This window comes from Natator depressus, chromosome 2 (genome assembly GCF_965152275.1).
Source record: "Natator depressus isolate rNatDep1 chromosome 2, rNatDep2.hap1, whole genome shotgun sequence".
NCBI classification, from domain to species: Eukaryota; Metazoa; Chordata; order Testudines; family Cheloniidae; genus Natator; species Natator depressus.
In genome coordinates, this window is record NC_134235.1 from 84,919,649 (window position 1) to 84,946,531 (window position 26,883).

At 39.6% G+C, this 26,883-nt stretch overlaps 1 long non-coding RNA gene across 1 annotated transcript; it reads right to left on the reverse strand.

Annotated features, from left to right (window-relative positions):
* Positions 1-1,667: 1,667 nt before the first annotated feature.
* Positions 1,668-26,099, reverse strand: LOC141981460 (uncharacterized). The gene is made up of 3 exons (XR_012637785.1): positions 26,052-26,099; positions 6,826-6,871; positions 1,668-1,757 (listed from the first exon to the last, which is right to left on the reverse strand). It is a non-coding gene; the product is annotated as an uncharacterized LOC141981460 (long non-coding RNA).
* Positions 26,100-26,883: the final 784 nt, after the last annotated feature.

A 26,883-nucleotide genomic window follows, 5' to 3' on the forward strand; every position in this document is an offset into this window, starting at 1 on the left:
GGTTTGTGAGGAGGCATGTCACTCTTATAAACTCCTCAGACTTTCACTTGAATCACTCAGTTGAATTTAAGTCTGCTCTGGCTTCTGGGAACATGTAGTTTCCACTAGGCATAGCTAAGTGTTTGCATTTTAAATCCCACCCTCACTGATTAGAGTGCACTAGCATATTGGCCATCATACTGACTAGACTGATTAGCTTTTTTGCTTCAGTCATGTGCTGGTTGGACTTGGCAATTTTGGTGATGTTGGTGCCTGCAACGATTCTGCATTTGGTGACTATGCAGTGCTGGAGCCTATAATGATTTTCCTGGCACTGATGCATGTTCTCTCATGCTCTTATCTGTCCTTTGCAGAAATAAGATTTTACCTTTTTTTTATTGCATCAGTGGATGTCAGGGATGCCTCAGTTACATCTCCCACGGCTTTAACTCTATTACTTTATCTGCAGTTGCTCAATTTATGGCCATAACAGATCAGTTCTGTGAATCGGCTTTTTTACTTTTGAAACTTGTCTTTTCCTTCCTTGTCTTTTCCTTCCTGAAAAATCTGCCTAAGTCCTTTTGTTGTGTTCTCAAAGGTCCCTCGCTCGAATTAAAACATCCTCTAGTAAAACTGTGCAATTACTCTTCAAAATAACCTGGGAAAAGCACTAATAACTGGCATTTGTTTAAATTTATAACATCCATATAGCCAAATGACAGCATGACACATCTCAATCTGTTTGTGAAGTGCATGTCTTGCAGTTAATATTGAAGAAAATCTGCTTCTGAGAGTTTAGCTGCTGCTACTTCAAGAGATTTTATTGTTGTTTTAGTTCTGAACATGAAACAAGCTTTGCTTTAAACTTCTGTACAATATTACATATTTTCCTTGGAATAACATTACACTGTGTTTGTGTATCCATTTTAAAAACATGCGTTTTTGCAATTGTTTGTCTATATTTGCCAATCTGAAGCAGTTCACTCTGCTGACATTGTACCTACAGATTCATAGATCCCAGAACGAATCATTGTGATCATCCAGTCTGATCTCTTGTATAACACGGGCCATAGAACTTCCCCAAAATAATTCCTACAGCATATCTTTTAGAAAAGCATCTAATCTTGGTTTAAAAATTGCCACTGATAGAGAATCTCCCACAGCATTTGATAAATTGTTCTGAAGGTTAACTACCCTCACTGTTAAAATATTATAGCTAGTTTACCGTCTGAATTTGTCTAGCTTCAACTTCTAGTCATTGGATTGTGTTCTACTTTTGTCTTCTAGACTGAAGAGCCCATTTCGTGTCAATACTTATCAACTGTGATCAAGTGACTCCTTAACCTTCTCTTTGTTAAGTAGCTTGAGCTCTGTTGTATTAATGTAGATAGAATGTATAGGTCCAAACAGTCAAAGGTGTTAACATAATCCAGCCACCGTCCAACATTAAACAGTTTTAAACAAGTTTCGGGGTTTGGTATACAGAATCAGCCTGCTTTGGACCATGGCAAAAACACCATTGAAAATTCTTTGTAATCTTTTATTGAAGATACAGAAAAAGAAGGAAAAGCAGAGCATTTGAAATGCAAAGTATTAAACAAGGCTTCTATTTAACAACATTTCTTGTTCCCTTTTCCTTTAGTTGGAGAGAGTTTTTCTGAAGGAAAGCCCCTTGTTTGACAGTCTCTTCGATGGCATCAGAGGAAAAAGGGAAGAAGTTAGGTGAGGTGAGCAGAAGCTGTCATTGTTGTTGATGTTATAAAGTCCAATCCCATTTCCTAGAAGACAAAACATGACCAAGAGGGAGATCAAAGAATAGCAAAGATAGAAAATGCAGCTTCTCTCTCTGGTGTTGACTTTCACTTGCAACCTTACTGATAGAAAAACACAGGCATGGCACACTGTCTTATCAGCCACTCAGAGACCTGGCAAACTTTTACCAGAATTGGACTGTTTGGGGCATTGCTTTTCGATGACTCTTTCTGGTCACAGGCTTACAGCCATGTGTGCTGGAACTAGGGGTGCTGGGGATGCTGCCGCCCCACCTGGCTTGAAGTGGTTGTCATCATATACAGGGTTTACAGATTGGTTCAGTGGTTCTCAGCACCCTCACTATGCAAATTGTTCCAGCAACCCCGCTTACAGCAGTGCAGCAAAATACACTGTCTTGGCCAGCTAAGTCTTAGACAGCAGGAAAAAGGAGAGGAATAGGAAAGAGAAGAAATAAGGTGAGAAAAGGGAAGAACACACAAGTCTCCCATCCCAGGTGATGGTTGGGATTCAGCTGGAGCTGGTAGAGGTGGCAGTGTCATCTGGGTCCCTCTCTCTGGCAGGACACTTCTCAGGATTAGGAGGAAGAATGTCCGGGTCCCAGGAGATGATGGTGAAGTTTGCTCCAGTAGCCAATTTTTCTCCCCAAAGTCTCTTTCTTTAAGGTTCCAAAAGGGAGTGGGGTAAACTACCTTATCCCCTCATTATTTTGTCCACCTGTTAGGCCTAATTTTCAACACATCAATTTTGGTTCATTGAGTTTTGGCTCCACAGCTGTCTTGTTTGTCAAGCATGCTCTGACCACAGTCCTTGAGTTGTATCAGTAGGCCTTTTTGTTTGGACTAATTCAATCACACCTTTTCCCATCAACATTTGTTGTTATATGTTATTGTGACATTTAATGAACTCTCACACTTTTTACAGCTGAGCTCACAATTAGGGTAAATTTTTAGGGCCCAATTATCACAACTCCTCCTTCAGTCTATCACAATAAGGCATGTCTTCTAATTCTTTAATCATTCTCGTGAGTCTTTGCTGAACCCTCTCCAATTTGAGTCACTGCTTTGCTGTTCTCTCAGCTTTACCTGTGAGATAGAACTTTCAAAAATATTGTTACCCATTTCATTTATGAACAAATTCATATTTGAACAAAAATTGAGTGATATCATTGCTCATTTCTTGAACTATCGAATATGCAAGAAATATTGCCTGTCAGAGAATCTTTTATGTCTATTTTGATTTTTATTTTGGTAACTTTTGTTTCTAAATTTCCCTTTTTGAAATTATGTCTAGCTTCTCCTTCTATACCAACTCACTTAAAGCTCTGGTATGCATTTCATTAATTTCTCTCTCTAAAAATGGTTCTGCTAATTTCACTAACCTAGATTAAGATTAAATAAATTAGCATCATTTTGTGATCTGTATACCAATCTACCTAAAGGTGGTTGGAAAAAATTCCAATTCAAAAATTTTCACTAAAAATAGGGACAAATTTTATAATGCTTTTTCAAAAAGATCTGTTTTTCAACCAGCTGTAAACCTGCCTTTTATTATACGAGTCACATAGTGCTCTGAGTTCACATATGCACAAACATATCAGTGGGTTTTATTGTCTTTAATTTACAAATATAAGTCTCCTAATGTCTCTATGTAACATATTTTTGGATCAGCAATGCCTGTCCTATATATCCATAATCTGTGCCAAATTGTCTCTTCAGTGTATACTACATACATATTATTACAGCACTATACTATATACCTGCAGCTGCTAACCTACAACATGGAGAAATGTCATTGCACTTTTGTTGCTTTCTCTGCAAATGTACAATTTTGCTTTAATACTGAATCTACTCCTAGTGGTTTGCTGCATTTAAGAACATGAATATTATGCAGAGAATATATTTTGGTTTTAATTTGATTTTCTCTAATCTTTAAGCAGCTTTGTTTTTCAGCAATCCAGGTTTTAAACTTATGGGGTTGTCTTCCACAAGGTATATTATTTTAAGAATTGTAGTCCTCCTGGTGCCCAGGAAACAAAAATCAAATTTAAGGAATGTCCAGTGACAAATGAAAGACATAGTCAATTTGATCTGGAGGCATATTGGTCCATCCATAGAGAAAGATGTATTCCCCTTGTTCTGTGGCATAATAATAATCTTACCTGCTGCAGGATTTGTATGCAGCGTTTTGGAAGTGAAAAACAAACCACCACCTTCTTTCATACCATTCAGTGTGTTTCTCCATCTGGCAAGTGAAACATGAAAAGGCTTTTTGAAATCTGTCCAACATCATCTTGCTAGATGATGAGGGAAGATAGTGCTGGGGAGGAAACTGAAAAATTTATTGTATTGATTTATAATTAACGTGCCTATCACCATTGTCTGAATAAATGAATTATGTTAAGTACTAAATCACTAAGCTAGTTAACCAGAGGTAAAGATTTCACAGTCTCCCTTCCCCCAGACCCACAGGTAAAACCTGAGAAAAGGGTTTTACACCATGCTCTAAAGTTCCACAAATTCTGGCTGTGTCTGGCCAATGGGGGAATCTAATTCCAGAATGGAAACCTTCCACTGGAAACACCTCACATTAAGTAGAGATTTATTCCAGCTCATGCTCCGTTTATTATCAGTAGCCTGATGACTGGAGCCCCTTGCAATTTATATCCTTGCTAGTGTAACTATAGATCTTACTCTTTTTCATATAAGAGTCTTATCCCTTTTTAACTCTTGCTATACTGTTTTCATTAATGTGTTGTGGGAAATAGTTTAATTCTTTAATAGTATGTTCCAAATATAGAATACAACCATAACAGACGTGAACAAAGTGAACCCTGGTGCAGCTCCATTGAGTCCCTTACCTCTGAAGTCAATATTTTGTTAACTGTAGGACAACAGTTCTGAAACATGCTGAAGCTAAGAACCTCTTTTCTAATATGAGAGTGGGAGGGAAAGAACTTCAGCAGTGAAATTAAGCACAACTGTGCATAATATGAGGGTGGAGGGATAGCTCAGTGGTTTGAGCATTGGCCTGCTAAAACCAGGGTTGTGAGTTCAATCCTTGAGGGGGGCCATTTAGGGATCTGGGGCAAAAATTGGGGATTGGTCCTGCTTTGAGCAGGAGTTGGACTAGATGACCTCCTGAGGTCCCTTCCAACCCTGATATTCTATGAAAATCAACTAAAAAAATCCCAGATGCTCTCTTCGTATCCCTTTAAAAGGCTTCAAAGGATGGTGGACTTCAGTTTGAGAACTTCTGTACTCACATCCAGATCTGAAAGGATCCAAACAACCAACACAGTTCCCCATTGGGCACTGTAAGGGGCCAGATTTTTGAAAGGGATGCTGGGAGTTTGGCACATGAAAATCACTCACTTCCTGTGAGCTAAATGGGAGCTAAACTCTTTGCAAATCTGTTCCCACATCACACAGTTGTAAACTAAAACACAACCACAAATTCTAATCTGAGCTATAAGGCAGGCACTTCATCCACTAAGCTTATACCATCTTTGCTTGTACCTTTGCTCTGTGAAACTTTTTGCAAAATGTCATTACAATGACCACAGAATTATAGTCTCTCAGATTCTCTAGTGATGAGCTCCAGAGAAATGCCTCTATCTAAATTAAAGCAATGAAATGGAGACCCTGTACAATCTGAAATGCCTACAGTCTGGGTATCAGAATTTTGGGAAAGAGAGAAAACACCTATGTTATATTTTTCAACACATCCTAGTGGGAAATAACTCATATGTGCTTTTTTCCCCAACACAACTGATTTTACTGATAATGATTATTTATTTGGCTGATTATCCTGTTTGGCTTGCTTGTCTGAAGGGTAAACATCAAGCAGAAGTGATTTTGTGAACATACCCACTTTACAAATTGCCTGATCGTCCTCCTATGAGTTTGCAGAGAAATAAGAGCTTTTTCAATTGAACAACTGTCTCCATGAAGAGTTTTGAACACAGCCTGCCACATCAGCCTGCTTCCTTGCTAAAGGCACCACTATGGTTTCAAGAATGATTTCATACATTTTCTTCTCAAACCTCATCCACCCTCAGTGGGACCCAAACATTGATGGAGTTTGGAGCAGGATAGCTTGAGACCATTCTTTGTTAATTTGTCAGCAAATTCCTTGCAGTAACGTGCTGTTATGTTCAGTGCAGTCTGGGATCCATTGTGTCTTCTGAACTCTGGTATTTCTACATGCTGAATCATTTAATCAGCCCACTTTTTGCAATTCTTTTTAAAAACAATCTAGTGGCTTGAATTGCCTCAAGAGCTCTCCACTCTGTTTTTCTCTGTCTAATATCTTAATGCCAGTTTCAAATTAATTTGACACAGGCATATCCATGATTCTACAGAAGCAGCACATCTTTACTGTAAAAATAAGTGCTTGAACTGAGATGGTAAAGTATAGTATGAACCCAAATGACATACCAATTTATTAAGTTTGACCCCCCAAGAATTCAAAATCTCCACTACAACTGAAGAGGCTGCCTATTTCAGAGCTCCTTCAATGAAAGGAATGACCTGACCAATAAGCATCTGCCCTTGCTACAATCCCCCTCCCAAATACTGCTGGCAATGTTGAGCCAATTTCTCCTAAGGGACCATTTCAATTACCATAAGTTGGAACAGCCCTATTGCTTGGTCCCCAACCAATCCCTGGATCAGTGGAAGTAAAATATGGCTAAAGACCCAGACCACACTCATCACAGTTAAAGATTAAGCCCTGGGTTTGCCAACACCTATTGTAGCGCTTCACTCTTCCCAACCACCCTTATTCACCTCCATATTTACAAATGCTCAGCACTCTCCTGATCTTTCCTCCAATTAGTTACTGCATGCACAACAGCCATTGGCCACTAAGAACCAGACTTTTATGTGTGTCATTAATAGTTACCATTTCTAATTAACTGTAATGGTAACCAGCCGTTTTAGTGGCAGCAAGAAAGGATTGTCAGGAAACAACCAGTACAGAGTACTCTGGCATTAAAATGTAGTGCTAAGATGTGCTCCACAAAAGTGTTTGCTCGAAAATGCCTTTACATACAAAGTTTTCATAGATATTGACCTCAGCGGCAAAACTCCCACTGACATCTGTGATGGGAGATCGTGTCCTAAGTGAGAGAAATTGGAACACAGAAAATAAAAGCAGATTCATAATAAATTGATATTGAAATATGAAAGATTAAATCAAATCAAGCAATTTAAAATAATAAACCCTTGGGGAGAGATTGATTGCTGAGAATCTAGTTGCACTGATTAATGAAAAGAAAAATTGCTCTATTTCAAGCAAACTGAAGTCAAATTCTATACAAGAGTGACTTGACCATGAAAGGTCCCTATGGTGTTACTGTGTCAGAAGGCATAACATGTCTGTGGGCATTTTTTCCTTAATGTGACAAAGTCCCCAGATCAATTCAGTTTGAGGAAATTAAGGCCCAGATTTCCCCTCCCCATGGAAAATCCAGAGGGAGGTGCAGAAGAGGACACTTGGGAAGGAAGGCAGAGAACTTGATTTTCCTCTGAATTTTTTTGTTCCCTCCCATGCAAGAAGCCAAGTGTTTACCTTACAAACCCAGATGAGCCACACACATCTCAGGGGTCCACTAGAAGTCAGAGCTATGACACAGAGACCTTATGACTTGAACCAGCTCTTGAGCTCCACTCTGCCACCTCAGCTCCCTAGAAGCATAGCTCCAATGGTATCCCCCACAGCTGTCCCTGGTCACACAATTTAAAAAACAGATCCCACAGTTTAGAGGGGCTCTGTCAAAAGTGCCATGCTCTAATAACTTTGCTTTGGATTCCTTATGAAGAGACTAAAGGGACAATGTGTCTGACCCCTTCCTGTCCTCAGGCCACACCCTCCCGGGTATAGTTTTGTGAAGGAAGTTGATCAACTACGGCTGCAGACAGAAGAGACCCATGCCTAAAGGACCACCACCATGCATGGATCAACATATCACAATTGGGCTCAATTCGTGTGTCAAGGAGAGCAGCTTTTTGCAAGAATAAAGTCAATGTAAAGGGGGGGGAATCGTCTTTATCCAGAAAATTGCTATTTTCTTGCCAGTTGTAACACAAAAATAGCTCAAATAATTTATTTCCCCAAAACAGATGAAAATGTATTCTTGGGTAGAAACTTGAAGCCAAATTCTGATCTCACTAGCATAAATCTGGAATAACTCCATTAACTACCCTGGATTGACTCTTGTGTAATTGAAAGCAGAGTTGTGCTCTTTATAGGTTAAGCTTCAGGATGGAGCAGCTTTTATAGACTAATTAGAAACTTACTGAAAAAAGAGGATTCATGATGGAACATGCTGAAAGAACCATAACTTTGCACAGGCCAAAGAATCAAGACACAATAACACTACCCACCAGTCACTCAGCCAAACATATGGTTAGTGCTAGACAATGAATCTAAGAGAAACAAAATATGATTAAGCCAGCTCTTCAGAACCAGTTGGTAGCCAGGACAGTCAGAGTCAAAAATACCATTTATCAAGCAGTGGCATTTTCTTAACGAAAAACAAGTTATTTGTTAGCGAAAATTCAGTGAAAGAACTGAATTGAACTGAATTCAGTGCAAGACACCAACAAACCTTAGCAATTAGAAATGAAACGTTTGAATAGCACAGTCCTACTTCACAGGAGTCATTTGTAATATGGGACCTACATTCAATGCAAGGGACATAGGAACATAGGGATTGCCATATTGGATCAGACCAGTGGTTCATCTAATCCAATATTCTTTTTCTGACAGTGACCAGAATGCTTCAGGAGACGGTGCAAGAAACTCTGCAGTAGGTTGTTCTGGAATAACCTGCTCATAGCCAATAGCTCTCATCACCCAGAGGCTAATTTATGGCCTGAAGCATGAGCCATTTATAAACCTTCAAAACTTTTAGATTATTTATTTCAGCAGGGAGTTGGAAGATCAAGGGTCTACCCTCTGCTCTGCCACAAATTATTGTGTGTGGTCCTGGGTAAGTCGCTTAACTACTCTGGGCCTCAATTGCCCAATCTGTACAGCAGGGATTAAAAAAAAAATGTACCTCCCTCACAAAGTCATTGTTAGGCCATTAACTTTTGTTTGTAAAGAGATTTGAGGTTCTCAGAAAGCACTATAGATGTGCAAAGTATTATTGTGTTTTCTTTGGTGCAGGGACTGCATCTTCCCTTCCATTTGGAAAGCACCTTTTATGTTTGGGGCATTGGAGCAATGTAAATAATAAATAAAAATATTTCTTTAACAGCTGCTCCCTTAACTCCAGACAGCTATAGCGGCACAGGAGCTAGCGAACAGAGCTTTAAACAGAGGAGTTTCAGTGGGAGTTTGTAAGGGGAGTTTGTATTGTGGTGCTTGTTTGGGGTTTGTTTTTGCTGTGGGTGGTGGTGGTTTGGTGTGGTTTGTTTCCCAGATTAACAGGATTTAGGTGGGAAGGCTATGACAGATACAGAGGCACCAGTGGGAGTAACCCATGTAGTGGAAGATACAATGAAGATGACTGGATATGGAAGCTGCGGTATGTACATAATCCTGGAGGGGGTACCTGGTAAGAGTTTTGTATGCATGAAATACCTTCTGATAGAGCTGATGGAGGAAAAGATCCGAGGTTTGGAGATGCAGGTGGAAAGTCTGGTTGAGTTTAGAAAGGGGTTCGAGCAGATTATGGAGCAAAGACATGAGGTATCTGAAGGGAAAAGCTCAGATTTACAGATGGAAGCAGGACTGAGGAATTCTGAGGGGAGACTGGGTGAGGAAAGTGGTCAGTGGAAGCATGTGACTAAAAGAACCAGTCAGAGGAAAAGATGGGCTAGTGAAGGAGAAATAGAGGTCAAGAACCGGTTTGCAGAGTTGGAAAATGAAGAAGGAGCTCAGCAGGTAGTCACTGAAGGTGGAAGGGCAAGGAAGAAGAGAAGAGAGACTAGTCCTATAGGAAAAGGGGAAGAGTCAATGGAGACTACCCCAAATATGAGCTCCAGGAGGATACAGGGTGGGTTGAAGAGGATTACAAGGGAGAATAGGAATGGAAAGAACTTGCAGCCAGAGGGAACAGGGGATAGACTGGAGAATAGCACCGTCACCAGGAAAAGGCAGGTCTATGTGATCGGGGACTCTTTACTGAGAAGAATAGACAGGCCTGTAACCAGAGCTGATCCAGAGAATAGAAGGGTGTGCTGTCTTCCAGGTGCTAAGATACGGGATGTAGACCTGAGGTTGAAAAGGATTCTAAAGGGAGCGGGAAAGAATCCCCTAATTATCCTTCATGTGGGAACAAATGATACTGCTAGATTCTCACTGGAAAGTATTAAGGGAGACTATGCTAGGCTGGGGAAGACGTTTAAGGAAATCGAGGCTCAGGTGATCTTTAGTGGGATTTTGCCTGTTCCTAGACAAGGGCAACAAAGGTGTGACAAGATTATGACTATCAACAGATGGCTTAGGCAGTGGTGCTATAAGGAGGGCTTTGGGAAGTATGGCCACTGGGAGGCATTCATGGACAGAGGACAGTTCTCTCGGGATGGACTTCAACTGAGTAGGGAAGGAAATAGACTTCTAGGATGGAGGCTGGCACAACTGATTCAGAGAGCTTTAAACTAGGAATCTGGGGGAGATGGTTGGGAGATGTCCAGGTAATCTCCACACCGGATTTTAGCATTGAGAGGGAAGAAAACGAAGTAAGAAAGGATACAGCCGTAGGTAGAAGAATGTATACAAGGAGGAAGGGCAGTGTGGATACCAGTCTAATAGGTTATACTGGCTGTAGAATGACCGTGCCTAATAGGGTACAGAATGTGAGAGAGGCCAAACAGCAAAAATTAAGATGTTTGTACACCAATGTGAGGAGCCTAGATAACAAAATGGAGGAACTAGAGCTACTGGTGCAGGAAGTGAAACCAGATATTAGAGGGATAACAGAAACATGGTGGAATAGTAGTCATGACTGGACTACAGGTATTGAAGGGTATGTGCTGTTTAGGAAAGACCGAAATAAAGGTAAAGGTGGTGGAGTAACACTGTATATCAATGATGAGGTAGAATATAAAGAAATAAGAAGTGATGGAACGGATAAGACAGAGTCCGTCTGGGTAAAAATTACATTGTGGAAGAAAACTACTAGAGCCTCTCCTGGGATAGTGCTTGGGGTGTGCTATAGACCGCCGGGATCTAATTTGGATATGGATAGAGCCCTCTTTAATGTTTTTAATGAAGTAAATACTAATGGAAACTGCGTGATCATGGGAGACTTTAATTTCCCAGATATAGACTGGAAGACGAGTGCTAGTAATAATAATACGGCTCAGATTTTCCTAGATGCGATAGATGATGGATTCCTTCATCAAGTAGTTGCTGAACCAACAAGAGGGGATGCCATTTTAGATTTGGTTTTGGTAAGTAGTGAGGACCTCATAGAAGAAATGGTTGTAGGGGACAATCTTGGTTCAAGTGATCACGAGCTAATTCAGTTCAAACTGAACAGAAGGATTAACAAAAATAAATCTGCAACTAGGGTTTTTGATTTCAAAAGGGCTGACTTTCAAAAATTAAGGAAATTAGTTAGGGAAGTGGATTGGACAGAAGAATTTATGGATCTAAAGGCAGAGGATGCCTGGGATTACTTTAAATCAAAGCTGCAGAAGCTTTTGGAAGCCTGCATCCCAAGATAGGGGAAAAAATTCATAGGTAGGAGTTGTAGACCACGCTGGATGAGCAAGCATCTCAGAGAGGTGATTAAGAAAAAGCAGAAAGCATACAGGGAGTGGAAGATGGGAGGGATTAGCACGGAAAGCTACCTTATTGAGATCAGAACATGTAGGGATAAAGTGAGACAGGCTATTAGTCAAGTAGAGTTGGACCTTGCAAAGGGAATTAAAACCAGTAGTAAAAGGTTCTATAGCCATATAAATAAGAAGAAAACAAAGAAAGAAGAAGTGGGACCGCTAAACACTGAAGATGGAGTGGAAGTCGAGGATAATCTAGGCATGGCCCAATATCTAAACAAATACTTTGCCTCACTCTTTAATGAGGCTAATGAGGATCTTAGGGATAATGGTAGCATGACAAATGGGAATGAGGCTATGGAGGTAGATATTACCATATCTGAGGTAGAAGCGAAACTCGAACAGCTTAATGGGACTAAATTGGGGGGGCCCAGATAATCTTTATCCAAGAATATTAAAGGAATTGGCACATGAAATTGCAAGCCCATTAGCAAGAATTTTCAATGAATCTGTAAACTCAGGGATTGTACTGTATGATTGGAGAATTGCTAACATAGTTCCTATTTTTAAGAAAGGAAAAAAAAGTGATCCAGGTAACTACAGGCCTGTTAGTTTGATATCTGTAGTATGCAAAGTCTTGGAAAAAATTTTGAAGGAGAAAGTAGTTAAGGACATTGAGGTCAGTGGTACATGGGACAAAATACAACATGGTTTTACAAAAGGTAGATCGTGCCAAACCAACCTGATCTCCTTCTTTGAGAAAGTAACAGATTTTTTAGACAAAGGAAACTCAATGGATCTAATTTACCTAGATTTCAGTAAAGTGTTTGATACCATGCCACATGGGGAATTATTAGTTAAATTGGAAAAGATGGGGATCAATATGAAAATTGAAAGGTGGATAAGGAATTGGTTAACAGGGAGACCAGAGCGGGTCCTACTGAAAGGTGAACTGTCAGGCTGGAGGGAGGTTACCAGTGGAGTTCTTCAGGGATCAGGTTTGGGACCAATCTTATTTAATCTTTTTATTACTGACCTCGGCACAAAAAGTGGGAGTGTGCTAATAAAGTTTGCGGATGATACAAAGCTGGGAGGTATTGCCAATTTAGAGAGAGACCGGGAAATCATACAGGAAGATTTGGATGACCTTGTAAACTGGAGAAATAGTAATAGGATGAAATTTAATAGTGAGAAGTGTAAGGTCATGCATTTAGGGATTAATAACAAGAATTTTAGTTATACGATGGGGACGCATCAATTAGAAGTAACGGAGGAGGAGAAGGATCTTGGAGTATTGGTTGATCATAGGATGACTGAGCCGCCAATGTGATATGGCCGTGAAAAAAGCTAATGTGGTCTTGGGATGCATCAGGCGAGGTATTTCCAGTAGAGATAAGGAGGTTTTAGTACCGTTATATAAGGCACTGGTGAGACCTCACCTGGAATACTGTGTGCAGTTCTGGTCTCCCATGTTTAAGAAGGATGAATTCAAACTGGAACAGGTACAGAGAAGGGCTACTAGGATGATCCAAGGAATGGAAAACCTGTCTTATGAAAGGAGACTCAAGGAGCTTGGCTTGTTTAGCCTAATTAAAAGAAGGTTGAGGGGAAATATGATTGCTCTCTATAAATATATCAGAGGGATAAATACCAGAGAGGGAGAGGAATTATTTAAGCTCAGTACCAATGTGGACACAAGAACAAATGGATATAAACTGGTCATTGGGAAGTTTAGACTTGAAATTAGGTGAAGGTTTCTAACCGTCAGAGGAGTGAACTTTTGGAATAGCCTTCCAAGGGAAGCAGTGGGGGCAAAAGACCTATCTGGCTTTAAGATTAAATTCAATAAGTTTATGGAGGAGATGATATGATGGGATAACATGGTTTTGGTAATTAATTGATCTTTAAATATTCATGGTAATAGGCCCAAAGGCCTGTGATGGGGTGGGATCTGAGTTACTACAGAGAATTCTTTCCTGGGTATCTGGCTGGTGAATCTTGCCCATTTGCTCAGGGTTTAGCTGATCGCCATATTTGGGGTCGGGAAGGAATTTTCCTCCAGGGCAGATTGGAAGAGGCCCTGGAGGTTTTTCGCCTTCCTCTGTAGCATGGGGCACGGGTCACTTGCTGGAGGATTCTCTGCTCCTTGAAGTCTTTAAACCACGATTTGAGGACTTCAATAGCTCAGACATAGGTGAGGGGTTTTTCGCAGGAGTGGGTGGGTGAGATTCTGTGGCCTGCGTCGTGCAAGAGGTCGGACTAGATTATCATAATGGTCCCTTCTGACCTTAGTATCTATGAATCTATGAACTACTATGACAAGTTGGGGTGGAAGCATAGGACTGTCTAGGCTTGTAATAGGTCACTTGAGGCTCAGTAAATACCTTTGCTGGGGTGGCCATTCAGAGTAGTGGGCATATCGTGTTGGCTGAATTAGAAGATCTGCTACCATTAGACTTCCTCCAGACTTGTGCCTTCCATTTTCCTTGAGTATGTAGAGGTTGTGGCTCATACTTTTGTAACTACTATAAATACCACTGGCTGTCTTTCTAGTTTGCTCAGATTAGCATCTGTTGTTGCCTTTCTCGAGTGACCTTCCTTACCAGATAGATGCCAATAGCTGAAAGCTACTAATAGACACACAAAGTGGGAGGAAAAAGGGTATGGCTTTAAAGGATTGAAATGTTTTGCATTTGATTACCCTCCCCCCATAACATTCTGTAGGTTCTCCTGAAGGGTACCCATCTTATTTCCATTCTATTTTCAATTTGCAGGTCCCTTCATAAGCCTTAGTAAAGGTTGTCACTTTAGTGTCAGTTTCATCTCCACAAACCTGGTAAAAATATGTTGCATTGGGTTACCGAGCAGAATCACAGAGGTGGCCATTCTGGAGCTCTGTAAAGAGCATTGATTTTTTGATACATGGTAGTTAATGGAGCAAAACAATACCATTTGGATCAGATAATTTTATAGTCTAATTCCAGGCATCTGATTGCCTCTCGCAGACTGAGTCCATGTTTGATATATATCCAGAAGAGACAGCATCAGACCAAGGCTTTTCAAAACTAATTATTGTAGACTTGCCAGCCAGGTCTGATAATTGTGGGTGCTATAGCCGGTGATAGCATGCTATGTTGTTTTGGTTTATTTCTCTGTTGCTGTATTTAATCAGTCAGAGTTTGTTTACAGTTCATAACATAACTGCTCAGAGTAATGTCCATTATTGTGTTTGTTTAGGTTCTCTCCTGGGTCTAATGCTTTCTATCTTGATTGCCTGACTACCTTGTCATGAACATTAGCATAACATGGCTTGAACTACTGCTGGCATTTGGAATGGAAAATGTTAGGTTCTTAGTGACCTCCTTCCATGCTGAGAAGCTGCTTTGTATGTACCGCTGCCCTCTACCTAATGCAATATATCAGACCTGCACAAATACTTAAGAGGGTCCTTCTGCTAGCTGAGCTAATGGGCCCAGAGGTGTGGAGAATCATACTCAACTTGACTGGTTTCAGTTTTCATTAGAATCTGGAAACAAAACCCAGGTTTGCTAAAAGATTCACAAATGTGTGTGTACCTTTCAAACAAAATCAGGCCAGTTTACGTTTTCATATGTAGGTGAATTCATTGTTTGTCATGCTTTTGACAAACTAGGGGAAACTAAGTGGTTCAGAATTTGATGAAACTCAGTAAGTTAGTGAATAAAAGAGGTCATGCTATCTTTACAGTGAACTGGCAGCTTTTATTTTATCACTAAACCTTTTGAGTATTTACACATTTCTATTGCTGAGGAAGTTTGAAGTGGCGGGAAAAGCATACACGAGTATATACTATGCCTTTGTTTCATGGTATTGTCTGCTACAATGTGGAGCTTCCTCTCACAGTGTCAAGTGTCTAATATGGCAGATGGATTAGCAGTTGCTCATAAACAGATCCTCATATCTGGCACATTAGGTATTTCAGTCTGCAGCCCGCCAAGAACCAGACAGATGTTCTTGGGAATATCCTACATCTGCTTCATAGAAACAGAGAGAACTCTCTCTACTGGCATTAATAGTAAGCATACTCCTTTGTAATAAGTTCATTACTTGGGCCACAGCTGCTACTCCTGCCAAATCCATACTCCAAGTGTGAATCTCCACTACATTCTCTAAAAATGGAAGGAAAATTGTTGGAGCTGGAATGACAGGATCAAATTGTCTCATCTGTGGCAAATGTTCCAGAATTATTTGCTCTACTAAAGTCCTAGTGCTTTCACAGTTTGTTTAGTGACTGCGGAGAAGGGAGAGAAGCTAGGAATGTGTTGTTCAATGGGCAATCATTGCTATTTTTCCTCATATAGGCAAACAGCGGCATATTGCTAGCAATGCACGGCTTGTACATTAGATAGTATCTGAGTGAAGGTTTGCCAGCATGAATTCCAGGCTTAGCATGTCTCATTGTTTTATCGCAACTACAGCAAATAACTTTGGCCGCACAGTTGAAAGCCTGAAAGAATCACGCATCACATGAAAAAGAAAAAAATAAGAGCCAAATATGTTATCAGTTGTTGTTGTGTTGTATTCTAGCACTTTTATAAGCACATACTCCAAGTTGTCTTTTAGATGAGCCTACTGCACATATCCATGCATTTTGTCTGGGTGTGGTGGGGAAGAGAAAAGGATTTGCAATTCTGTTCACTTTTTCTAGAACTCACATTCTCCTCTGATTTTTCTCTATTTCAAAATCCCCCTCTTCTTATACCATACCATATCACAACCACTATCATTCAGGCTAATAACTACTGGACAATAATCCCCTCTAAAGCACTCTGCTCCTGCAAGAGCTGGAAGTCCTTCCTTCTCTTTACCTCAAAGCTTATTGGACAGAAAAAGAAGAGGATGTCAAACTATTTTTGGTGCGGTACCCCCAGCCCCATTTTGGAGAGGAAGGATGTAATGAGAAGCCTATAAGCAAACTTAGCAATGGGCTAGTAAGATGACACTTCCCTATGAACATACAAATATTCACGATGTCAACAGATTAAATATGCATCAGATGGACTACATTTTCAAAACAGTCTGCCTAGATTGCACCATATAAAATTTGCATGCACACCTCTCATTATGGATGTTAATTGTATATTGAAAATGAATTTTGTAGATGCGCTTTACATGGCCTGTTTTGTAAATTCATTCCAAATATACACCTGCTATAACTTCGATTTAATTGAAGTTGACCCTATGATTCTAACATGTTGTTGTTTTAACTATGTGACATAGTTCTTTATTTTATCTTTTTACTGGTTGCAATTAAATACTGAAAATTTTCAGTCAGTGTAACTTCTGATGCTAAAATGGTAAGAAAATGGAATCTTTGACCAATGTTCCTAAGTAACACAAGTTCTTCTAGAGTATTATATTAGGTGGGAGTCTAACATCAGTCCAGGGAGTGGAGTGATCAGCAATCCTAGAGAGTTTGGCCTGATCTCACACTATTTTACACCAATATAAATCCACTGACCTCAGTGGAGCTGCTCTTGGATTAATATTGGGGTAAATGAGATCAGGGTTTGGCTGAGTATGTGCACTTTACATATCTAGCTTAAACTCCCCGAAGTAGACCACAATGTTTTCCTCTTTTCTTTACTTATTGACAAGGATCTAACTGAAAAATATAGATAAACAAGAAGTAAAGAAATCTATATACAAGGAAATCCATACACAGTTAGTCTTTTTTGTCTGGTTGCTTAAAGAATAAAAATATTTTTATCCTTAATTCTTTCACAATATGTACTGATTCTGTGAAATTGCTGCAGCAACTTATGAATGATGGATGAAGGGAAAATTCCTGCTCAGGGCAGAGAGCAAATACAAACAGTGCTGCACAGACACAGGATATTGAGCTAAGCTCAGCTAATAAGAGAAAATATCACTAAGTTCCAAAGCCATTGTCAAGAGAACACCTTGGGCTAATGATATTACTCTTTTAAGGAGGGAATACTGGCTCTTTAAAACTGGTGAAGGAAGCCACCACTGACAGCGGTACTAGCCTTTCAAATCTTGAGGATATGGAACATGGGTGTTTAGGGAGAGGATGTAGTCTCAGGAACATAGTGGGTAGTTCAGGAAGAAATTTCAAATTGCTGTGTCTGTTTCCAGCCCAAGTTCCAAACTCTCCAAGAGTAATGGCAGGAACTACCGTGTGTCTTTTAGCCTGCAAGGCTGATGGAAACTGTAGGCCATCCCTGCAGATATGCTGGAAGAGAGCGGAGTATATAAGAACCTCCCTTCTCTCAGAAGGTGGATTGATTTTGAAGGGAGCTGCCACTGCTGAGATTCTGTCCTGGAGACACAGAATTAAACTGTTGGGTTTGGGACCTGGAATTTTTACAGAACCCCTGGGAGTCTTCCACTTAAAAAGAAAAACAGTGGAATGACAATACTTTTTCAACAATTGTCCAGCTTGTATCTGGCACCTTCTCCTTGAGCAGCTGTCTGTTGCTACCAATCCTTCCCTTGGCATTATGCCTTTGCTTGCCATAGCCTTGAATCTAATTCTGTCTTTAGTCTGTCTAGGATAATGCCATATAAATACTTTACTTTGGGATGAACAGCAATTGAATGCCTCTCCAGTTTTTGCACTGACTGAGATGTCCTTTCTTTGGCAGCTTTACTGTATGACCATTTTCCCACTCATTTGGTATTTTCTTTTTCTTCACATATCTTTTATAAGAGGCCTATCTGTATATCTACTTTGTTCTTGAAGTCTGTCTTAAGGACCTCCACTGGGATATTGTCCAGACCTGGTGCCTTTCCACTTTTAATGGACTGACTGCTCTCTCTAGTTTTACTCTAATGACAGTCAGATATGCCAAACCCATGAAAAAAACGCAGAAATTGGGCTTGTTTTTGGCTTAATTGGCTTGTGAGTTGCTTGTTGGCTAGTTTTTGGTTTGCAGCGTGTTTCTTGTTTGGCTTGTTGCAGCTTCTTTTTTGATTGGCTCTCAGCAAACAGGGGCAAGGCAGGGGAGAGAGTCAGGGGTGCACAACAGGCCCACCACAGTCCCAGACTGCACGCTGGTGGTGGTGGGGATCTAGTCACATAGAGTGTTTCAGTTCTTAGGGATTGGCTTGTTTTGGCCTTGTTTTGAAATGGGATTAGCTTGATTTTTGGCTTATTGTGAAAGTCGTGGAGCTTATTTACCACGTGAAAGTTGGCAACTGTGATGACAGGTCCTAATTTGACATCCCCAATCTGCTTCTTCCTCCAAATCTGGGTGCTTGACCACTGGCTCACCTCTCGGTAGTTGGCTAAAGAACTGCCTCCATATATTTTATTGTTCTGCTGTCTTCATTATTAAGTTACCCTTGTTGTCTTAGACTGGCTGGTTACTGTTTGTTTTCTCTTCTCGACAACTGTCTAGTAATATTGTACAGTGTCTTTATATTGTTTTGTACTGTGGCGACCTGAGCAGCTGTTGTAATTTTGTCTGTAAAATCTTGTTTGTGTTTCCTAGCAATTTTTCTGACCTCTGTTCATTACAGCATATTCCCCGTTCAGTTTCTGTTTCTGAGTTCTTGTTCTTGCTTGATTTAGTTTATTTGATTTTGCAGCTTTCTTTTATTTTCTACAGTGGTATTTCTTTCTAAATCTCGGCATTTCTTCGCAGGTTTTGGTGAAAGTTTCCTTTACATGTTTCCATTTGCCTTCTACTGTTCCATCATTTTCATCTTCCGGGGCTTGGTATATATTCGCTAGCACAATTCTAAACTCTTGTTATGTTGTCTGTTTTAGCCTGCTGATGTTATAACATTGGAATCTCTGTTGTTCAATTCCCTTTTTTGTTCTTATTTTTATTCTCAATTTGCTTGCCACTAGTGTGTGCTCCATTCCTACATGTGCCCTATCCCTATTACGTACATTTTCTCAAGTTCATCTCCATTTGCACCAAATTGTAAAGTGATCAGTTTGATTGCCTGTTCTGTGGTCTGGTGACCTCTAAATTGCCTTGTGAAAAGTACAATGAGGGATAATAGCTCCTCCAGTGACCAGATAATTCATTCCATAAAAATCAGCGAACATGTCACCATTTTTGGTCATTTCACTGAGGTCTTATTGCCCCATAATTACATCTCTAGCAGTATTGTTGTTCCCTACTTTAGCATTCATGTTTCCATTTACTCTTTGCATGACCCTGCTATTATGCTCTGTAGCGGTTTGTAGAAGTTTTCTTTTTTCCCCTGACTGGCTTGATTTCTTTGGAATATAGCATTGAACAGTGGACACTTTCTGGAACTTTGATTTAAATCATACTGTTATAATCCTTTCTGAAACTGGTGCTCGGTCTATCAGGCTTTTATCTGCTCTCTTTTATAGTATCAGACCCATGCCATCTCTGTGTGAATCATTCAGTAGCACAGACTATAGTACAATGTGCCCAGTTGACAAAGTTATTTCTCCTGATGTTACTCATCTCATTTTACTTGGGCTTAGTATACCTAATTTATATCTGTCTATTTCTTTTGTTATTTGGACCATTTTATCAGGCTCATATAGTGTCCACATGTTCCACATATCAATTTTGATTATGAATTTAGGAGAGAACAAATTCATCAGCGGAGTAGCTTGCTTGTGGATTTGGCTACTTTTTATCATCGTCTGTCTTCTAGATCTAATTGAATTAAGGTGAACCGAGTTTCAAGTTTAGGTAGTAAAAATCTAGAATACATTTTTCCTGCCACATCTAATAGGTCTATATGAAGCAGGATTTTTTGTCCCCTTTTTTTAAAATAGGGACTATGACACTAGACTTCCAGACAGATAGAATCCATCCAGAATGATTCATGACAGTAAATAATTTAGCCAAGATTGGGGATCACCAATCAGGAGTCTCCTGAACAACTTCAGTGGAAAGAAAAATCTTCCTCTGGAGCTTTTCCCTATTATTGGGCTAAAATAAATGACTGGATTTCACTGTCTGTTGCTGAAGGCGAAAGTGGTAAATCAAGGAGAGAATTCCTCATTGCATCAACTATGGTAGAATTAGATTAATGATTCCCCAACCAGTTTTTTTTAAAAACCTGGCCAAAATATGCTATCCAGGCTTCATCATTAATATGGGGCTCCTAAACTGGAGTATACCTACCAAAGCAGAGGCCGCCACCTTCCAAAATATGGAAGAATTTTTAGTTTTTGCTGCTACTTCAAAATCATTGTGCACTGATCTAACATATTTTTGTTTTTTATGTTATAATAAACCTTTATAACTTCTTCTGGAGGCTACTAAATTCTGAAGTATATTAGGTGAGAGCTTTTATCTTATTCTATTAGCTATGAGTAAGGCTAAGATTTTGTCATGGTTATTTTTAGTAAGTCACAGGCAGGTCCTGGGCAATAAACAAAAATTCACAGAAGCCATGACCTGTCTGTGACATTTGCTGCTGCAGCTCCATGGTTTCTCCTGCTACCATGGTGGGCGGGAGCTGCCGGATTCCCCCCAATCCTCACCCCCTCATGCAAGGCTGTCGCCTGTCACTGGAACCCTGCCGGGGCCCTGGGAGCTGCCAGCTCCAGTCCCCTGGCTCCAGGGGCTGAAGCAGAAAATGTCAGGGATGTGACTTCCTAGACATAGCCTTAGCTATGAGCACTAGAGAAGACTTTTCCTTCACACAGTCCACATCACACCAAGAGTGCTTATTTTTGAAAGAATTTGGGGGATTATTAAAACCAAAATCTATTTGTTTATAGACAAGTGGTTGTAAGGACTTCACCAGCAACTACTATGATTCACAAATTTGAAAGGAATTTTCAGACTTAATAATTGTGTCTCTGGGAACTCTAACATCAGCGTCTTCCTCCTCTAAATAATTTCTTATGAATAGCAGGGGTCCATTTTAGTCTTTTACAAGCACATTACTCCAAAGGAGTAATTAAGGCATCGTCACCCATTAGAAATAAAAGGGCACATCATTCATAATTATAGAGAGAAGTTGGTGGTCACTATCTGACAAGAAAGTAAAGAACAATCCCTGTAGAAAGACCGATTAATGATAGGGATAAAAATATAATCTATAACATTACCACCAGTCAGTGTAATAAAATAGAACCTAAGAGTTATGAACACCTTGGGAATAGAGGTTATTCATAACTCTGAAATGTTCGTAACTCTGAACAAAATGTTATGGTTGTTCTTCTAAAAGTTTACAACTGAACATTGGAATTTAATACAGCTTTGAAACTTTTACTATGAAAAAGAAAAATGCAGCTTTTAACCATCTTAATTTAAATAAAACAAGCACAGAAACAGTTTCCTTACCTTGCCAAAAAAAATTTAAACTTTCCCTTTATTTTTTAATAGTTTGTTTAACTGTTTAAAACAGCACTGTACTGTACGTTATTTGCCTTTTTTGTTTTTTGGTCTCTGCTGCCTGATTGCGTACTTCTGGTTCCAAATGCAGTGTGTGATTGACTGGTCAGTTCATAACTCTGGTGTTTGTAACTCTGAGGTTCTACTGTATCATAGAAACATAGAATATCAGGTTTGGAAGGGACCTCAGGAGGCCATCTAGTCCAACCCCCTGCTCAAAGCAGGACCAATCCCAACTAAATTAAGTTGTACGGGTAAAATATCCTCCTTTATCCCCATCATTTCTTCCATTTGCAGGTATCAGATTAAATTTATCTAATAAAGCCTTTATTTTTTTGTCTGGAGGTGTTAACCAGCTCATCACTGGAGTTTAGAGAGGGAAGTTCCAAAAAAGTCTCCTCAATGTTTTACTCGTTGATACTGCGTTCATTTAAGGACCTAATCAAGCATTAAAATCTCCCAAAATAATTAGATGAGCCATTGAGAACTGAAAACTACCACATGAATTTGCTCATCCAGGCATTCCCACAGAGACTCAGAATAAAATGGGGAGGATATGGGGGTGAGGGAGGGGGAAGTAAACATTTAATTCTAAAAATTTAGAGATTAGGAAAAAATGTAAAGTATAGGCTAATCAACTACACAAAGAGCAGTTTGGTTTCTGGGCTGGTAGAGACACAATTGAAGGGTTTATTTAATTTTATATGTGTATAAATAAACTCTGGTTAAGAGTACTAAATTGTATGCTGCTTTTATATATCTAAACATGGCATTTGATTCTATTAACCAAGATAAACTTTGGGGGGGAATTAAGAAGGATGGGTATTGATCTAAGGCTTTTGCATATTTTGGAGACTCTACACCAGGGCAATCTGGCTAGGGTAAGAACTAAAGTCAATAGAGAATGTGTTAATGCTTTCCCTACTTTTGAGGAGTACACCAGGGTTACCTTCTAGAGCCTCTTCTTTTTTATTTATATATTAATAATGTGGGGAATGTTTAAAAGGAAGATAATTTCTCAAATAAAGGGTAGATCTAGACCAGTGCTGTTATATGTCGCTGACATGGCTGTTTATCACAAACTCCAAGAGGCCTCCACCAGTTATCTTGTTTTTCCTCTTATTATGATTCTCAAGACCTTGTTCTCAATTATAATAAGACCAAGATAATGATTTTGGGGGAGAAGCCTGTGCAAACTGAGTGGAAGATAGAAGGCTACTTTGTAGAACAAGTCTCTGCTTTTACTTATTTAGGGATAAAGTTTCATTATTTGGGGCATTGGTCCTCGTATCATAAAGACTTCAAACACAAGGTCCTTAGTTCTGCTCAAGGGATACTCTGTTTTATCCACTTATCTGGTGGGAACAGGGTTACCCCAGCACTAAGAATTTTTAATGCTAAAATAATATTGCAGATGCTCTATGGGTCTGAAATTTTGTTTAGGGCCCAAATTCTGGCCTTAGATTGTTCAAAATAATTTTTTGAGGATGATTATTCCAAATTCTACCCCTGTCTTTTTGTAAGTTGTAAAGCTTGTATTGGTTTTCTTAAATTTTGGTCTAAGATCTGTACTCTTCCAGATTATATATTGCCCTATCTTTGCCTTCAGGAGATGGAGAATTTATTATAGCTAGGTTGTTTTCTTCTGTTACTCACTGGCTATCAATATCTTTGAATCCGCATAATCGACTATTCAAGCAAAGTGACAGGTATTACCCAACAAAACAATTTGGCTATGATTCCCGATTCTACGTTTGCTTTTAGGTTTTCTACTTTGAAGATGGCCCATGTTTGTGAACCATATTTGAATGTGTTGTCAAATCCTCTTTTACGTAAGGCATGTACTCAGTTAAGATTCCAAACCATGGAAACTGATGTCCTTAAAGGTGGATATGGACAACTTCCTTCACACCTTTGTTTTTGCCCATGTAAATCTGGAGCACTGAAAGACATACCTCATTATCTTTTGGATTGTAGAATTTTCCAGTCTGTGTGAGCATGCTAGATTTTACCTCTTTTGTATAAAAAAAAAAAAAAAACTTTATTGCCATCTCAAAAGATTATGTTTTTAGTCTTTTCTCAATCCCTGGTAGTAATCACATCAGTGGCAATTTTTGCCATTTTAGCATTGTGCCATAGAAGAGAGTTTTTATTAAATTCCAATTGACATTTTAATGTATTATAAGTATTACATGGACATTGGTGTTTGGTTTTAATTGTGTATGTTTTTCTTTTTTGTTTTTGCAAAAGACCTATGTCATATGCGATCTAATACAATTGATTTATGACATTTAAATGAGTGACATTTTTAAAGCTGAGCAGTAGTGTAGGTTTCTGTAATGGCATTTTTACAGGAGTGAGTCATTAGCCCACACCCAACCGCCCCTACAAGGAGGGCCAATGGACTGCCTTTAGTCTGGGTCCTACATTTCCACCTGTCTAGCTGAGATGACCCTACCAGGAGTTATGTTCCCACCAGCATAGCTCTCTGGGTCACAGGAGCACGCAAGCCTTCTTACCCTATCAAGGTGCAGTCCATGGGGAAGAGCTACCAATCCTTATTGGACTAAAAAAATGAACTGATATGATAGTGGGACTTATCACTTACATAGAACAGATTGGATTATGAGTACATGATACTGGTGGGATGAGAATATGAATAGATCGCACAGTGAGGCACTTTATGTACCATAGCATTTTCATTTTGATCTAATTTTGGAGAAGCAGAATTGAGAAAAAGCCAGAAATGTCTGCCACTTTCTGAACAATGGAGTGTGTTAATGTTTGTACATGATAGAGCCACTTTCCAATTTTCACATGTGTAACATACATAAATACCTTAGCTATAATATGCAGAATACACGGAAGAGCAGGCTATATAACATTTACAATGTGGTTTCACTTTTTTAAGATTGGCATTATGGGATTCGATGTGTACTGTCTCTTCATGATTTCCAGTTCATAGTTGCTTTCTTTATAAGTTTTAACTCAAATGCAGACTAAGGCTGAACTCTGAAAATCAAGGTGAGTTCTCTCTGGCACCACTACTTTAGATAAGCTATTACCAACAGGAGAGTGGGTTTGTGGGGGGGGGGGGGGGAAGAAAACCTGGATTTGTGCTGGAAATGGCCCAGCTTGATTATCATACACATTGTAAGGAGAGTGATCACTTTAGATAAGCTATTACCAGCAGGAGAATGGGGTGGGGGGAGAGAAAACCTTTTGTAGTGGTAAACACCCATTTTTTCATGCTTTGTGTGTATAAAAAGATCTTCTACACTTTTCACAGTATGCATCCGATGAAGTGAGCTGTAGCTCACGAAAGCTTATGCTCAAATAAATTGGTTAGTCTCTAAGGTGCCACAAGTACTCCTTTTCTTTTTGCGAATACAGACTAACATGGCTGTTACTCTGAAACAAATATTCTGTAATCGTAACTTGGTTAACACCAGGCAGAAGAGAATCCAGCTCTATGTCCTGTAGCTGTGTTGGCTTGGCAGGGCTAACAGGAATAAAAACTAGTAAAAACTTAATAATGTAAGAAAATATGAATGAATACACATTGGGCCAAATTTTGCCTGTGAGGCATTGGACTCCAGGGAGGGCAATGCAACTTCAGCCTGCCTCACAAGATGTCCATGTCCCACCACCCCTTAAAAGAGTACATAAATGGTGCTAGCAGTACAAAAGATAATGGGGCTGTGCCATCATTTGTTCCTTTTCCTTCCCATCCCATTTCTGGAGTGGATTGAACCCCTGGGGACAGTCAGAAGAGATCAGTCCCTGTACTTAGGAGGGTGACCACTGCAAATGTGCTTGACATGGACTCCTCTGAGGGGAAGAGTCTGTCCTAACAGAGAGAGACCTGGGAGTGGCTTGGGGAGGAGGAAAGGTGACACTCTCCCCTTGCAGGATCTGGCCAAGAGGGAGAAAGTGAGAGTAAGAAGGTGCCAGTTTATTAAATCACCTTTCAGAGTTAAATTCCACATTATCAGTTAGCCAAGCTAAATAGTATCACATTAGCTCTCTAGTGTTCATTGCCTCTTGCAGTAGTAATGCGCCGTGAACAGTTTGAGTTTTTTGCAGTTTGTGACACTGATTTTTACCAGAGATAAGCAGACGACAACCCAAAAAAATGAAATAATATGGATGAAAGAAGTATTCACAGGAACATGGTAAAATATGAATAGTTGTAAAAGTATTAAAGGTTCGTCCATACCTGAAAAGAATGACATTCTGGGGTTTTATCATTTTGCATCAGTGAGATATTTGACACAGGAATGCTTAACGATAATCATTGTTGGTTTCTGGTTTATGTTTAACCTTTATATGAACTAACCAAGAACATTTGGGAATCGTTTTTATTCTGAAATAAAATTAGGCAGCTCGGGGGAAAAGTGCACAGAACAGTATTTGTGATGTAGAAACTGATTTGCAATGAATTTTACAGCTGGATTTTCCTCTGATACAGAATCACAGTGGAATAGCTTTCATTTATGTTCACTAGCCATGTGAAAGGCATTGGAATAACATTTAAGGGGTGAGATTTTTAACTTCAGCAGAGGTATGCACACAGGATAAATTGGGGTTAAAGGTAGCATAGAGCTCACCTTTGCACTCCCCTTGTGCTCCTGTGTTTTTGTCCCATCCTCCCAGCATAAATTAGAAGGCTTGTGGCAGACAGCATTCATTTGTTGCAGTGGTTCCACATCAGTACAGGATACATAATACCACATATAGGGAATAAAAGATATATACTGTATGTATACAATAGATAGTGGTGCACCTGTGCCACCTTGGCTTTTGGAGAGTTCCTGTATTCTTTATTGAATAGCACAGGCTTCTCTTTAACTAGCAAAACTTTGTGGGGGGGGGGGGAGTTTGCAAGTGATTTATCGTGGGGGAAGTTTTCATGTAAAAGGAATAAAAGATTTTGAAAATTCAAAGTAACTTTACGAACACAAAAGGTGGTCTGAGATGTTCGTAAAATCTAAATTCCTTGAGGTTCACCCATGCCTGCTCAAGATGGTATTAAATACCCAATTACTGAG